This window comes from Aegilops tauschii, chromosome 5, assembly GCF_002575655.3.
Source record: "Aegilops tauschii subsp. strangulata cultivar AL8/78 chromosome 5, Aet v6.0, whole genome shotgun sequence".
NCBI classification, from domain to species: Eukaryota; Viridiplantae; Streptophyta; class Magnoliopsida; order Poales; family Poaceae; genus Aegilops; species Aegilops tauschii.
Genome location: NC_053039.3, coordinates 167,107,982 through 167,116,861, shown reverse-complemented (window position 1 = coordinate 167,116,861; position 8,880 = coordinate 167,107,982).

Sequence of the window (8,880 nt, the reverse complement as noted above, 5' to 3'; positions counted from 1 at the left end):
GTATCTCAGGACAGTTATTCAACACATACCAAACCATTTTGTCCAAATCTTTAGGTTTGTCCTCTTATCGACTCTTCCCTGTAACTCGAACAGAATAATCGAAAACATTGAGCCCGAGATTGTCTTCACCCACCTCTTTGCTAAGTTGATCAGCTGTTTCAATCTAATTTGAGCAGAATGTCAACACTTCTGTAGCAATCTAGGCCTCTGCAATGGAACCCTCGGGTCTAGCTCTGTTCCTAACATAGCCCTTGAAAGTGCCTAGCCGCCTTTCAATAGGGTACATCCAGCCATACTGTACTGGACCTCTAAGTAGTGCCTCATCAGGTAGATGAACAACCAAATGCACCATCACATCAAAGAAGGCTGGAGGATATATCTTCTCAAGGTCGCATAGCACTGGACACATGCTATATGTGGCGCTCTGATGGCCAAATGGGTTAAATCCATCTGAAGCTAAGCCAAGTCTAATGTTTCTCGGGTCAGCAGCAAACTCTTTGTGTTTATCGTTGAAGCTTTTCCACTCACTACCATGAGATGGATGGCTCATTACATTCTGATCTCTGTACTCCTGGTTCCTAGAATGCCACAGTACATCCTCTCTTGTTTCAGCATCATGAAACAACCTCTGCAATCTTGGTGTAATTGGAAAATGTCTCAGAACATTATGAGGAATCCTCTTCACAGCATCGCCATCTTTCCATCTTGATGATTTGCATTTCGGGCATTCACTTAAGTTGGCATAATCCTTCTGGAACAGAACACAATTATTCTTACAAACATGGATCATATCATATCCAATTCCAACTGCACGAAGGAAATTCTTCATTTTACTGTAGTTGTGTGGCAGCTCAGACGCATCTGGGAAAGATTTGCGGAAAGCAGCCAACATCGCATCGAATGATTTGTTGGGCATCCACTCAGATGTCTTCACCTGAAGAAAGGTGACCATAGCTGAGAATACTGACAGCTTATTTCCTGGGGTGACAGCAACGTTGCATTGTTCCAACATGCGGGCCCACCGTTTTTCTTCTGCTGGTGAAAGTTCACGGAATACACGAGCATTTCGTAGCATTGTTTCAATGTTGGTCAAACTCTATGGCTCCGCCACCACCACCTCCTCCTCCTCTTCCACCTGAGCATAGGCAGATCAAGATGGTGATCCGCTGCTTCCACGTAGTCAATAACATTGACGTTCACAGCTTCACCATGATGAACCCACCTAGTATATGTGACCGACATCCCATACAAGTGTAGATGATTTTGCACAGTTGACTGGGGTCTTGTAACTGAATTCATACAACTACTACATGGGCAGAGCACATCTGATTTCGGACCACCGTACTCAGCTCTGATAAAGTTCATGAAGTTTTCTACCCCCTCGACATATGCAGCGGAGAATCTTCGAGCAGAAGTTATCCAAGTCCTGTCCATCTGTTAGACATACAAATTAGTTCTTCTACTAGATATTACAGGAAAAACATATATGCTTTCTATGAAGTCCAAAAAAAATACCTAGGTCGATGTCTAAAGCTATGGCAAGATATTTGGACGAGCAGATCTAAGTAACGAAATATATGTAGAGCTAATTCAGCAAACAGATTTGAGTGCCAAATTATTGCAGGCTGTTTCAGCAGTCAATGAGGCTGAGCACACAGCCATCGAACTATCGAAGGCCATCGCAGCAACAAAGATCGAGTATAAAACGGTGTAGAGCTGTTTCACCTAACAGATTGGCTACTAGACAATGGCAATCTACGTCACAATAAATATATAGCAAGATATTTTAGCAACTAATCGGCCTTGGCATGCCATCTCAGCTAAGAAGATTGAGTGCAGAACAGGGCATGGAAGCTTCTTAAGCAGAGCATATTGACAGTAAACTACTTCGGCAAACAGTGAGATTAACAGCGTCTATCAGCTAACATTCAGCGCTACACCGACATGAACGGGGCCTCAGTCTAGAATGCGCGTACCGTGGGAGAAGCTGAACGCCGTGCGTCTCCACACGAACGTCGCCAGCGGTGGCGGCGCTGACCGTCGTGCGCCTCCACAAGAACGTAGCCAGAGGTGGCGGCACGGCTAGAGGACGGCAGTCTACGAGAGCGTACTATGGGAGCGAGAGGATTGCCGAACCGCGGCGCCGACGTATCGGCGCGGTGGGGAGGGCGGCTTTGGCGGAGCGAATGGAGTGGAGGGGGACAGGGGGGAGGGGGTTTGGGGAATATTATTGGCTAGTTGGCCGAAGGGCGGTTGAATCGGATTTGGGGGGAATTTTTGGGTGTGGGGCGGGGGGAGGATTTTCACGTGGTGGGCGGGGGGAGTTTGGCGCATGGTCTGTTTCTCCAAGTGCAGTCGCACGTGTCAGTGAAGAGGCAAGCCGAAGCGCATTCCGTTTGCGTGAGCCGTGTGCAAGACCGAACGTGTGTGGGGTGCAATGCGACCGCGGCAGGAGTGCTGTGAGTGTACCGCCTTTTTTCCTGTTAAACTAGGTGCATCGCCCCCTCAAAAAAAAATTGTTGCTTCGCTCGATCCATCGATACTACTACTAGTAATCCGGTAATCCCGACTAAAACGGCGCGGCCGGGTCTTTTCCCGCGCGATATGCTGGGAGGTTGGCTTAGTTGGGTTTTTTAGGACGAGTAATGCTACACCTACGTAATCCCAGTTACGTAATTAACGTAATGTGAAACGTGTGAGCTGTTGATTGTAGATTGGGGGGAGGGAGGGGCCCACGACCATGAAAATCAGGGGAGGAGAGAGAGAGGCAATTTACGTTAACCCTTTCGTAGGTTCCCGTAGATGTAGAAAGATGTGAAATGCGTGAATGTGTAGTGGACGTACTATTGGAGTGCCTAAGATAATTTGTGTATGTATAGACCCTATGTGTTTACTTTACTTCGCATATTAGATTTGTCTCGGTTCAATAAAAAGCAGAATTGGTGATGATGGTGTGCCTGTCATCCTGCAATATAGGCCATCCGATCTATATCTAACGGATAGGAAGGAAACTATGACAATTTACCCGCACTCCTCTCCACATTTGCAGATAAGGCTTTCCCTTGTTCGTCCTTTTCTCCCACAAGATCTTGATCTTCCGTGCAATGCACGGGCATCTTGCTAGTACTCCTACAATATGTATATTACTGTGAAAGTTCATATACACCGGCGGAGATTAATGCAAACACGGCAGATTGTCATTACATTTCGAACTTCTATAGGATAGAAAAATAAAAGAAACCCGACCCTAAACCTATTCTACGGCGGTGACCGACGTCCTCCATCTGCGATCTCTATGTACGGGGGCAGGGTTCAAGACCCGTGAAGTGAAGGTGCGGTCTCCGGCGAGGAAGAGTAGAACACGGGATACAGACCGGCCAGTTGGCACACCATGCCCTGCCGCCTCCCATGCCCTACTCATCCTCAGAGGAGTCCCGACCTCGGCGGTGCCGGACGTTGGACGGCGGCAAGTAGGACGCGTGGCTGACGGTGCTCCCGTCGTCGGCCGCCAGCGTGGCCACCACTTGTGCGGTCGTGTCCGCGTCCGGCTACGCCGCTATTGCGTCGCGAGAGGCGACTTGAGCGAGGGCGGCGACCTCGAGCTTCATCCCCGAAGACAAGCTCTCCCGCAGAGCGTTCACACTTGCGTTCATGGCGGATGTGGTGCTAGGTAGGAGGACGATGCGCTATGGTGTGGAGGTTACCTGGGCCCCACCTCACAGTGAAAACGTTACGACTGGAATAAAAATGCCATATACTCCCTCCATTCATAAATATAAGCCTTTTTAGATACTATTTCAAATGGAATACATCATACAAATGTATGTAGACATAGTTTAGAGTGTAGATTCACTCATTTTGCTCCGTATGTAGTAGTCACTTGCTGGAATCTTTCGAAAGACTTATATTTGGGAACGGAGGTAGTACTATACTAATAAAACATTAAGGCCACGAGGCGATGCAGTGCTGGTTACAGGAGGCAAGAAGAGATGCATCCATCGACGACGTCCACCTCCTCGACTCAGGGCGCTGGCCCACCGAACGGCGCCTAAGTAGCAGCGGCTTTCGTGGCCAGGTCGACGTGCTTCTGAACAATGGCGTCCAAAGATTCCAGCCGCTGGAAGAAGGCCAACGTCTTTATGTCCTCGCTTGCCTTGTAGTGGCCTATGTAGACGATTTCCTGGTAGACGTGGATGTGCAGGTCGACGGTTTATTGCATGGCGAGGCGCTGCGCGCCGAGCGCGGCCTCGAGGTGCACATTCTTCGTCGCGACCTCCGGCACCTGTAGGGCCACCAGGGCTTGAAAGAGTTCGTCACCATGGAGGCCGATGAGGGTGGCAGGCAATGAGGAGCCTGGGCGCGTGGGCTGGAGCAGTACGGCATGGTCGTCCGCGCGCTTCTTGACGGCGGTGAACTTGCGGATGGAGTTGACCATCATGTCGTCCATGCGAGAGGCGAAGCCGGCGTCGGCGAGGGCTACGATGCCTGCGGTCGCCAACACCGTCTGGAAACGCTGCGCGGTGCGGGGCCGCAGGCCGGCGCCTTGGATGATTTGGCACAGCCGACTGCCGCTCGCGTCCATCGCCTCCATAGGTGCTTGTGGCTTCTGGTCACTTGGTCTTGGATTGGAGTGAGCAGTGTTGCGCAAAGACTTGGGAGTAGATGGATTGGACTGGTGGGGCGCCTTTATTATATGAGAGTCCAAACTCTGTTGCATTCACATCGTGCTGGCTCTATTCTGCTTTTCCAATTAATTCCCTCTGCATGTAATTGAGGATGCATCATTGAACGTTCAACGTCTCGGGAACCGCTACCCTCTCCCTCCTTGGCATTCAAGCACCTATGGACCCGTCGACGACGAGGTGCCTATGGTGACTTTGTAAATTCCAAGATGATAGTGCCGTGCATGTGTGCGTTCATACGGGTGAGTGTATGCGCGTGTATATGAGCGCTTGCGTCTGTACTGTGTAAAAAAACGTAAATGCGTGTCAAAAAGAGACTAGTCAGTATACTCAATATTGTGCACCTCGGAGAGGAAAACGATAGAACTAGTACGCATTTATTTACGGTGCAGATTCACTCATTTTGCTCCATATGTACTCCGTCTCGGTGTAGTCTAGTCACTTGTTGAAATCTCTAGAAGGACAAATACTCCTTTCTGGTTTACAGGGCTATACTAGCAAGTAGTTGTACTTACTAGTGCAATAGTGGGCTCACATAGCAATTTTGTCTCATGCAAGAGCTTGACTATATGCGTGCTCCAATGTTCTCAACTACAACGTTCGGTTTGCGCTTGGCTCTTCGCCTCTTCGAGAAGACGAACAATGATGTTACTACTACTGCTTCTACAGTGTCAAATCCACTGCTACATGTCCGTCCACCGCGAGCAGGACGGATAGCTTGTTGTAGAAGTACTACTAAGCAAAAGCGTGTCCTCGTTTGCGAGCAACCGCGCGCATGGGTGAGGGAGAAGGCGTGTAGTAAAATCAAGCTTCTCCTCGTTGTACGAGTTGACGTGACACATCATAGCACTGGCGCCACATGCTTGCCTCTAAACTTGGCTGAAAGACCCGCAGTGTACAATATATTTGCTGCAACCTCTAACATTTACCCACCACAAATTAAAATATATGTGGCCGTATGCATCATTCTGATGCAGAGGCCGGGGAGTCCCCCCTTTTTGAAAAAAACAAATTAAAATATATATTCCTGTCTTGACCAGATGAGCGTGCAAACTACAATCACCAGGGTGTCAGGTAGGGCCAGAAGACTATTTTAATTTTTTTTAAAACTTCGAGACGGCCACATAGCATGGAGCCGACCCCCAACGATTTTAAGCTTACAGGCACGGTACATGCTATCCTAGACAACTCTACACATGAAACTGCCACACGAGCATCCGGGCTGCGCTTGGCTCATCGCCTCTTCGGGAAGTCGAACAATGATGGAGTACTACTGCACTGGAGGAGGAGTACAGTACGCTTCTGGCCATCTGACACCGATTGAACTGCTGCATGTCCAACGCGTGCAGGAGGGAGAGCGTGTAGCAAAAGCTTCTCCTAGTCTTGCCAGCCACCACGCTCATGGGAGAGGGAGGGACGCTCCTGCTTTTGCGTGTATGACAGGTGGGCCCGACAGGTGTGTGGCCAACTTGTCATACAGCCAAAGGCAGGTGCAGTTAAGTCTGCGAGGGAGAGGATAATCAAACTTCTTGTTGATGTACGAGTTGACGCGACACATCAAAGCACTGCACTCGATATATTTCAATAATTTGCATTTACCGATGCATTAATTACAATGCATGCATGCATGCCGTGACTCTGCTTTTGATACTTGCATGTGTTGATTTAATGCACCTTGATGTAGTATAAAATATGTGACGGTAAAGCTTTGTAATACCCCGGCCCAAGTCGAGAGATGGTTGTGCACGAGGAGGGCGAGATCACCCAGACCGAACAGGACCCGACGATGGAGCTCTCTAAGGTCTCGACGGACCTCACCGTGCTCCACTGCCCCTTGTGCCTCCGCCCCTTGAATTGTGGTTTCTCAACGAGTTGTGCTGAACTTCTTGTGAATTGTGGTGGTTTTCAGTAATGAAATCGGAAGGGGAAAGCCCTTCTTTGATAAAAAAAATATTAATCGTCCTTATATATTCATCAGTCTTGCTATAAGTCGCAGTAGATGCTATATAGGTCCGTCGGATCTTACATCAAGATCCGTGCTTTCAGATTTTCTTTTTTCTCTCTTAAATCTCAGTCAAGTGAGACATAGCCACGCCATTAAACAGAGGCTCGGGCGCCATTAATGGAGACCTTGGGAGAGAGGTGGACGGCAGATGGAGGTCAAAGGGCTCTCCTCCCAATAAGCACGCGCATGGGACTGATCGCACGCCTCTCGTACTCAAATAGCTACCCTGTATGGCACCTCCTAGCTAATAAAAAATGGGGACGCATGGCGGCACGTAAATGGTACTGGTAAGTAGAACGCCCACGGTTTCAATAATACTTGTGTTTCCGATTGTAACGTGACAACACTTGTTCCAAAATGACTTTGTTGATTGCTAATGTGTGCGCCTTCGCAAATCGGACTGCAAATTTACCACAGCATGTTGGTGCCATGTCATGGCACCAAGCCAAGTTTCATTATTTTCATGCGGGTTTTGGATTTACAGGAATTAAAAAACTAAGTTTCTCAATGTTTCCAACCCAGCCACAACGCCCAGAATTTTGAATTTCATTGCCATTTCTTGCATGGAACCTAGAAATTTACCCGAGGACACACATGTGATTTTTCAACCAACTTTGGTGCACTGGAACATGTGCTTGTATTTCAAATTTGAATCACGCACACAAAGGTGACACGTTCCCTCCCAGAACCACGAGCCTTCTTGAGAGAAGCTCCGATTGGCAAGAAGCTTATACCAAACTTTGTTCCTATTCGGCCATTTTTTTACCACGGCATGGTACTACCATGACATGACACCATGCCAAGTTTCATGATTTTAAAACCAAGTTTCTCAATGTTCTCGACCGAGCCACGATGCCCAGATGTTTGAATTTTATTCTCATTTATTTCATGGGACCTACTCCCTCCTTCCATCTATATAGGGCCTAATGTGTTTTTCAAGACAGCCTTTGACTATTGACAAGATTAATAGCACATGAGATGTATACTATGAAAATTATATTATTGGAAGCTCCTTTGACATACAAATTTGAAGGTATGCTTTGTGTAAGTTGCATGTCATATATTATTGCTCTAACGTTTGGTCAAAGTTAGCCTCGAAAAACGCATTAGGACCTATATAGATGGAAGGAGGGAGTAGAAATTCACCCGAGGACACAAATGTGATTTTTCAACCAACTTTGGTGCACGGGAGCATGTGCTTGTAGTTCAAATTTGAATTATGCACATTAAATGACCAAAAACTCAATTAATGTGTAAATAAGGCCAAACGAAGCAGGAATAATTCCAAAATTTAACAGGGCACTCATGTAGTTCTATGTTGCCTTTGTAAATAAACTCATGGGGGACAACGTATATCGTTTCGCACTCAAAGGTGGCACGTTCCCTCTCAGAACCACGAGCCTTCTTGAGAGAAGCTTCGGTTTGCAAGAAGCTTATACCAAAATCTGTTCCTACTCGGCCAATTTTTTACCACAACATGGTAGTACCATGACATGACATCCATGCCAAGTTTAATGATTTTCAGACGTGTTTTGGATTTACAAGAATTTTAAAACCAAGTTTCTCAATGTTCTCGGCCGAGCCACGATGCCCAGATGTTTTAATTTTGGGATAATTAGATTTATGCCCCTAGTTGTGTCCCACTCGTCTGTTTTACCCCTAATTCCCAAAAGTCACCGGTTCCGTCCAAGTCACTTTGATCCTCTTATGCTTTTGCCCTTTGACCGTTTGACCGTCAGTTTAAAAGCTTCATAACTAATTCATAGAAAATCAAAAAAATGCAAATAAGATACCAAAATGTTCAGAAAAACATCACCTATATGTCAGTGTCACTTGCATTCATGAAAAAAGTGTTGGAAAGTGGACATCTGAGTTTTAGCTCTTTTGATACCACCATGAATAGTAAACTCTAAAAAAATTCAAAAAAAATATGGTGGCAAAGAACGACAAGTGTTGTAAGTGCTTGCCAAGTTTCATTAGGGAACGACATTCGTGGAAGTCGTGGCAAAAAAAAATAATCTATTTTGGAGTGCTGATTGTTTTTTTTGCCGCGGCACCCACGAATGTTATTCCCTAATGAAACTTGGCAGGCAATTAAAACATTTGTCATTCTTTCCCACCAAATTATTTTTGAATTTTTTTGAACTTTTTTAGATTTTACTATCCATGGTGGTAGCATAAGAGCTAAAACTC